This window comes from Acanthisitta chloris, unplaced genomic scaffold, assembly GCF_000695815.1.
Source record: "Acanthisitta chloris isolate BGI_N310 unplaced genomic scaffold, ASM69581v1 scaffold25075, whole genome shotgun sequence".
NCBI lineage: Eukaryota > Metazoa > Chordata > Aves > Passeriformes > Acanthisittidae > Acanthisitta > Acanthisitta chloris.
The window spans coordinates 446-7,476 of record NW_008672457.1 but is presented as its reverse complement, the minus strand read 5'-3'; the positions used below and the strand labels follow the sequence as shown (position 1 = coordinate 7,476).

Below are 7,031 nucleotides of genomic sequence, written 5' to 3'. Positions count from 1 at the left end.
TGGATGGATGGATGGATGGATGGATGGATGGATCCCAGCTCTCTGGGTTGGCTCTCAGCCTCCTGCACATCTTTGGAGGGTCCCAGACAGCCCCATGGTAAAGAAGGGGACACACCACTGCTGCCCCACAGCTGCACATCAGAGATGGGTTCTAACAGAGCATCCCTTGGATCCCAGGCAGAAAGCAGCCACCCCTATATCCCACACCTGGCTGACAGCTCAGGAGGGGAAGTGATCTCTTCTTACAAATTACAGGAGCTCATTTACACAGGGCAAACACTTCCCATTCCGCAGAGACCAGAGCGAGACCGTGAGTGGCAGCGGGACAGGGCCTCGGCCTCCCTTGTGGCTCTCCAAACCTTCCAGGCACTCTGGGAGGAGGGAACACCACAGCTCTGGGCGCTGTGGCCTCCCACAGCACCCTGCTGCAGCTGGCAAGACCACTGGGATGCACATCTGTGGGTGCTGGAGCCTGAGCACATGTGTGGGATGCTCCCAAGCTCTCCCAGGACACCTCTCTGTGCTGAGATTTTTCCCCACTCAATCGTTTCATCCATGTCTGGCAGCTGAGCAGTCCTGGGTAAAGATGTGGAAGGCTCTGACAGGGAACACAGACATCAGTGAGAGTGGAAACATTGGAGGCAAATCTTCAGCTTTCAGCGCGTATGGAACATGTGCCACAACATTCTCTTCCCCCAGTTAGCGCAGATCAGACTCTTCCGAGGCACAGAGCCTTGCAGGGAGCTTCGGTGGCTGCAAACTCTTCCCAATCCAGGCTTGTTTCGGGGAAAACAGGTGATTTTACATCCCTTTGATATGGGTCTTAGCTGCTAATGATGCTAGGAAGCAAAAAGAAATGGGAACAGAAATACACAACTATGAAGGATTAAAGTAGCGCATTTAATTCAGTCAGTTCCAAAGAAATTGGGCTATGCCATGGAAAACAAACCTTGCACAGAAAACACAGAACACAAATGGGTTTGTCTTGACAGCTGATGAGAACAGCTGAGTGAAAAGGTGAATGGCAAAGTTCTGATTTCTCTGAAAGACAAAGAAGGTTCCACACAGTCTGCAAATGCCCTTTTCTCACTACAAGAGTTGGGTTTGGAGGCAGTGATTGTAAACGCTCTGTGAGGAGTGCAGAGGTTTGTGCTCTGACACGAGCAGTGATTGCAGATGCCAAACGTCTGATTTTCAAACAGTCAGATGCTTCCTTAAAGGAAAATCCAGAACTTTACAGACTCACAGGATGGTTTGGGTCGAAGGGACCTCAAAGCTCATCTTGCTTCAACCCCTGATAAGGGCAGGGACACCTCCCACTACACCAGGCTGGCTCAGAAGAGCCCCCAAACCTGAAGAGCAACAAAAAATCTGTCGTGTTTCAGAACCATAAGCCTGATTTTTGCCCAGTGGTCCTGATTTTGCGCTTCAGGGAGATGCAAGCCCCGAGCCAAGGAGGCAAGAGCTGCGTGGAGGGAGCAGACAGGACAGCCTGGCTCGGGGCTCAGCTCCCCGGAGCACTGGAATACTTTTTCCAAAGCAATACCAAAAAAGGTTTGTTTTCAGGTCAGGACCTCAGCGCTGAGTTTTACCCAGGGCTGACAGCCCAGTCTGAGCACAGCTGTGCCGTGGGTTTGTGGGAGCAGCTCGGGCACTGTGTGTGTGCCTTTAAAGGTGAAAGCTATTTCTGCCATAAAAATTAGCACGTAGTTCCTCTGTCATCCCTCGGCTGCTGCGCTGGGAGCCAGCGACACGCAGATAAGCAGGAAGTGTAAACATGCTGAATTAAACAAATCCGTAGAAGGGGATGGGGTTTGATTTGTTTTATTCTCTGACAGTTAGGAGAGGAAGAGGTTAGTTTGACACTTTTTCTGCTAGAAAGCATGGGTTAAAAGGTCCACTTAAGCACTGACACAGACCTCAGCGGCACATAAAAACTTGAAGTGCTTTTAATAGCTGCCTTTTCAAAATGCTCTTAAATCTATTTTTGAGTTGGATAAACTCAGCCACCAGAGAAGCAGAGCAGGAGTTTTCGGAAGGGCCAAGCAGTGACAAACTGTTGTTTGCTTCTTACCCACTCAGCTCCTGCGCAGGGACCCTGAGACAAAACCCAGCACAGTGCTGGATGCTTCACAAACCTGAGCGTTGCTTAAATCCCAATTTTCCCTCCTTTCTCTTTGGTGGGAATCTAACCCCGACAGCCTTGAAAACGAACCCCGGGTGGTTTTTGGAATACAGCTCGGAGTGGCTGTTTCTAAAATAAAAGTGAGGGAAGAGGGAGCAGAACTTGGAGGCTTATAAGCACCAGTAATGCCCTGGCTAATCCCTCAGCAGCCCCAGCCCCTTTATGTAACCTGGGATTGCTGCAGCTCAGCAGCTTAGGGGGTCTGGGTGCTTTGCTTTCAACCTCTCGTGGACAAATGCAAACACATTACATACTTTTTTCTTCCGTCTCTCTAGAGAAAAAGTTGTGAGAGGGGGTGAAAAAATGTTTTATTTGTGAACGAGGGCAAACAGAATTAAACTCGTACGCTGACAATAAACTGTGTTTCTGATCCATCTCAGCTGAACAGAATCTTCCACATTTACGACATTCAGGTGTAACTCTTTAACAAAAGGTTGAATCCTAAATTTCTCCTCACTCCAAGCACCTCTGGAAGTGCTGGGGTGCTCCAAATGATGACAAACCTGCCAATGGATCCCATTCCCACCGCTCCTGTGCCGGAATCCCGACGTCCCCGCGGGCACCTGTGGCTCCCCTGGCCTCTCCCTGCCGTTCAGCTGACTGCTCTGACTTTCCACGCCACAAATCCTTCCAAGACAAAACTCAGCTTTCAGACTCTCTCTCTCCCAGCCGGTGCTAAGCCATTCTCCTCACGCTGAATGCTTACGGAAACTTCAGAAGGAGGAAAATAAACCCCCATTGAACTCCTTGCAATCGGAGACCTGAATGGGCTCGACATAAACCCCACTCGAACCGCCGGCAGCAATAGGCTTCCCTGGATGCTGGACTCGATCCAGCTTAAAAGTTTCCATGAAATAAACTAGGCTAAGCTCATCAGCTGCATAGAAACTAACTCGGTGTAACAGCAGCATCTGTTCTTCACATCCACCATTTTCTCAGAGCCCTAACTGGGCACGCTGGGACAGCTCCGGCCTGGCTGGACCAGGAGGGACAGGGATTAGCAGGGAGCACGCACCTTGTGTAAACTACTCCACCAGGTATCTTTTGTTTGTCAAAAAAAAAACAAACCCAACAAAGCATCTTGATGTGTTTGGCATGCAGGCAGGACAGAGGGGACGTCGCACCGAGACAGCTGAGGAGCACAGCTCGGACCATTAACACACGGCACAAAGCAAATGTTTACCCAAGTACAGATGAAACAGGTCAACAATTAGCTAATGTGGCTTTGTGGACATAAACCAGGTACAGCCGAGCAGAACTGACATAAAATAAAAAGGAATTCCCCTACGCCACGCTACGAGCGCCGTGGTTAGCGGCCCGGGAGGCCTCTGTCACCGTGAAAAACCTCCCTGCCCGTGTTTAATGTGTTTATTCTACCGCTACACTGCTGGGATAAAAATACCAGCAGCCTGGCACTGCACGGGCCTCACTGCCAGCACTGCAGGAACCCACAGCGTGCAGCAATCTCACACCTGTTTACTGTAAGTCATTCAGAGATCCCCACTCTAAGCACACACTTCGTGTTGGCTTTGAACACTTTCTGTTCGGTTTTGCGAAGCTCAGGGACACCCAAACGTCACCTAAGGGTGGTCCCCCAGACCCGGGGGGCTGTGGAAGGGGTGGGTGGTGGTGTGGTGGGCAGGGCACCACGGGCATGGCCCGAGGACCTGCACACAGCTCAGCCAGACACTGGGAACAAAGCCAGAGCTACATAGTCTTCTCTACATTTTTGTTTATTGAGACAAACTAATTAAAAGGCACAAACATAGGGCATATGTTTACATGGACATTATAACAAACATATACATTAAAAGTGTAGGAATGTGTTTCCTTTCTGCTAAACAGAAAGTTCCTAAGCTTTTATATATACAAAAGTTGTACAATTTGATGTCCTAAAGTACAAAAGATCATTTATAAAATTATTTTACACTAAGCTCTATTATTTTTTTTTGTTTGTTTGTGTTTTACTCTGTAGTCCAAGCCCCTAGAACAGTTCCACGTGAGGATACAGATACCTGTCACCTGAGCAGCCTGGCAATCACTGCTCACACGGACACGGCCGGGCAGGAACGGAAGCAAGTCCACTGTGACTGGTCAGTCCTGCTAACACTCTGTGAAATGCACATGCTAATCTCCAGAGCTCTCAACTCCATGAGGATAAAATCATCTCCACTGTCGTGTTGGGTTTTTTTTTTTTACATTTTTTTCCTATTTTTTTTCCTATTTTTTTCCCCCCGTTTTGTTTCATGTAGAGTCTTGGGGTTTTAGGGTGGTTTGTTGGTTTGTTTGTTTTGTTTTTTTAAACAAAGTTTTAAAAATGTGAATATGTGACATGATAGTCTAAAAAGTATATCTGTTTTCCCTAGATTTTTTTTTTTTTTGCTTTCTACTTTTATGTACAGATAAACAGGTTAAGAAATAAAAAGCACATGTAGCTTAAAACATGTGTGACCATTCATGGAGCAGCTCTGGGCTGGACAGCTCAGCACCCCAGAACTGCCACAAACTGATAGAAACGTGTTAACACAATAGAAGAATAACGTAAAAATGATGATGTTTGCAAATATTTACAAAGTTGAACAGATTTGCACAACACTTGATTAAGAAATAGGGGAGAAATTAAAAGACGCTCTCTGCTTGTCCTGGAGGGGCATCCTACCTAGTTAGTGGTTAGAATAAAAACTGTATACAATTTAATATAAGACAAAACTCCTAGTGAACAACTAACACGTCTGGCCCTGCTGGACCCCAGCAGGCTCTGATTGGGGGGCAGAGGGCATGAAAAGCACACCCAGTGCCTCCGGAATCTTCCAGCTTAAAGCAGAATTCCTTACGGTTCCAAGCACTCCTCCTGCTCCTAGACAAGAGTCCCGTGGGGGTCTGACTGTTCAGAGACCATGTTTACACACCTCTCGGCTCCTCTTCTGTCAGCCATGGCTGTTTCTCACCAAACAGTAACAGTTTGTTTAAAAAAAAAAAAATGTTGACTACAATGCTCTATTCCCTTAGGGTAATATGTTGGGTAATATTTACATCTCCAAATATCAGGTCACAATCCCTATTATATGTCCAAGTTAGAATGATAAGTTATCATATGCTTTGCATATCAGAGCTGGTATCACCTTTCCCATAGGGAATGCTGCCTGAAATTATCATATTCCCAAAGGTAAAATGCATATTTTCTCCAAAAATGCATTTTTTTTTAAATGACAACATTGTAATGCATTTACTCCTTTAAAAAAAAAAAACAAAACATCAACACAGACAAAGGTTCTACACTAGCTCAGAAACAGTGGACTTGACTGGCAGGCTGAGATGAGCCATCCACCCTGTCACGGACACAGAGGGGTCTTTGCTAGTGTTTAGATTAAAATAATCCTCTAAGTTATAATTTGGGGGATAAAACATAAAACTGTTTTTTGGGTTTTTTTCATAATTACCTTTTTTTTTTCTCCTTTTTTTTTTTCTTTATAAAAACTCTGGCAAATAAGTATCTGCTCTACTTCAGCATCAGTCAGCTACAAGGTAAAACTTACTTTAAATGATGTGCTCCAGTGAAACTCAAGCCTGAACCATGTGAGCCAAATCAAAGGGGAAGATGCTACTGTGGTCTCTGATGGTGCTGCCCCAGTGTCTCAGTCTGAATTTATTATTGACTAAAAACAGAACAAAACGAAAAAACCCAACGGAAAAAAAAAAAAAAAAAAAAAAAAAAAAAACCCAACCAAACAAAAAAAAAAAAAAAAAAAAAGAACTGCTGGTAAGGATTCCATTTTCATCCTTTTTAATACTGTTTCGAGCTGGATTACCAGGGAGGAGAGGTGGGCAAGGCCTGGGGCAGGAAAGGCATGCTCTCCACCGGCCTCATGGCTATGTTGAGGGGCCCAGCCAGGGTCATGGGCGTGGGCAGGTTCATGGGGGACGTGATGGTGACGGGGTGAGCTATGTTCACTGGAGCAGTGACCGGCGTGGGCAGGTTCACCGGGGTGGTGAGCGTGAGTGGAGATGTCATGGACAGTGGACTGGTTATAGTGACAGGATGCCCTAAGTTCATCGGACTGGATATATTAACTGCACTTGATACATTTACTGGACTTCTCATGCTCATTGCAGCTGCCACTGTGACTGGGTTTGTGATAGTCCCAGAGGCCACAGAGGACGTTATATTGAATGGAGTAGTAAGAGTCACAGGCGTAGTAGCAGCAGTGGAGGTTTGGCACAAGTTAGCAGCTTCTAAAAAATGAGACATAAAAAAGACAAAAGGTTTTTAACACGTAAAAAAAAACCGTGGACAAGATTTCAACAAAACAGAACAGAAACAGAAATCAAACCCATAAACCGAACAACAACAGGTACAAATTCTGGAATAATCATTTTCTTTAGGAATTAGTAGTAAGTTAAAACTGTTAACATTCTATAGCCTCCAGGAAACACAAACTCTCATGCAGGTCATTTCAATTCAATATATTTGGGGTTTGTTTGTTTTTTTCCCTGAGAAGTCAAACGAGGTTTGTCTTAGCAAGAGGGTTTCCATGTTCATAAAAACAGCACTGTACAATCAAAAAATCCTCCCCAGAGGAACATGAGAAATAGAGGAGAGAGTGTACATACCGAATGGTACGTACTCTATAGCCTTCTCAAAGGTGAACTGACATTCTGTGAAGGTTTTAAAAAGTCATTATTAGGGACTGATAAGCAAAGCTCCTTTCAATATTCACCTGCTTATTTCAGTCTGAATCATTGCCACCAAACTGCTCCAAACCTCTACTTCAAGGCTACCCCAGCAGTACATCCTTCAACCCCCATCAGCTCCTCAAGCCTTCGCACAAGCTACAGCTCCACACCA

General features: G+C 45.7%; 1 long non-coding RNA gene across 1 annotated transcript; it reads right to left on the bottom strand.

Moving 5' to 3' along the window:
- Positions 1 to 5,659: 5,659 nt before the first annotated feature.
- Positions 5,660 to 6,844, bottom strand: LOC103802085. Its single transcript, XR_624749.1, has 2 exons — positions 6,797 to 6,844; positions 5,660 to 6,418 (listed from the first exon to the last, which is right to left on the bottom strand). It is a non-coding gene; the product is annotated as an uncharacterized LOC103802085 (long non-coding RNA).
- Between the last annotated feature and the right edge of the window lie 187 nt (positions 6,845 to 7,031).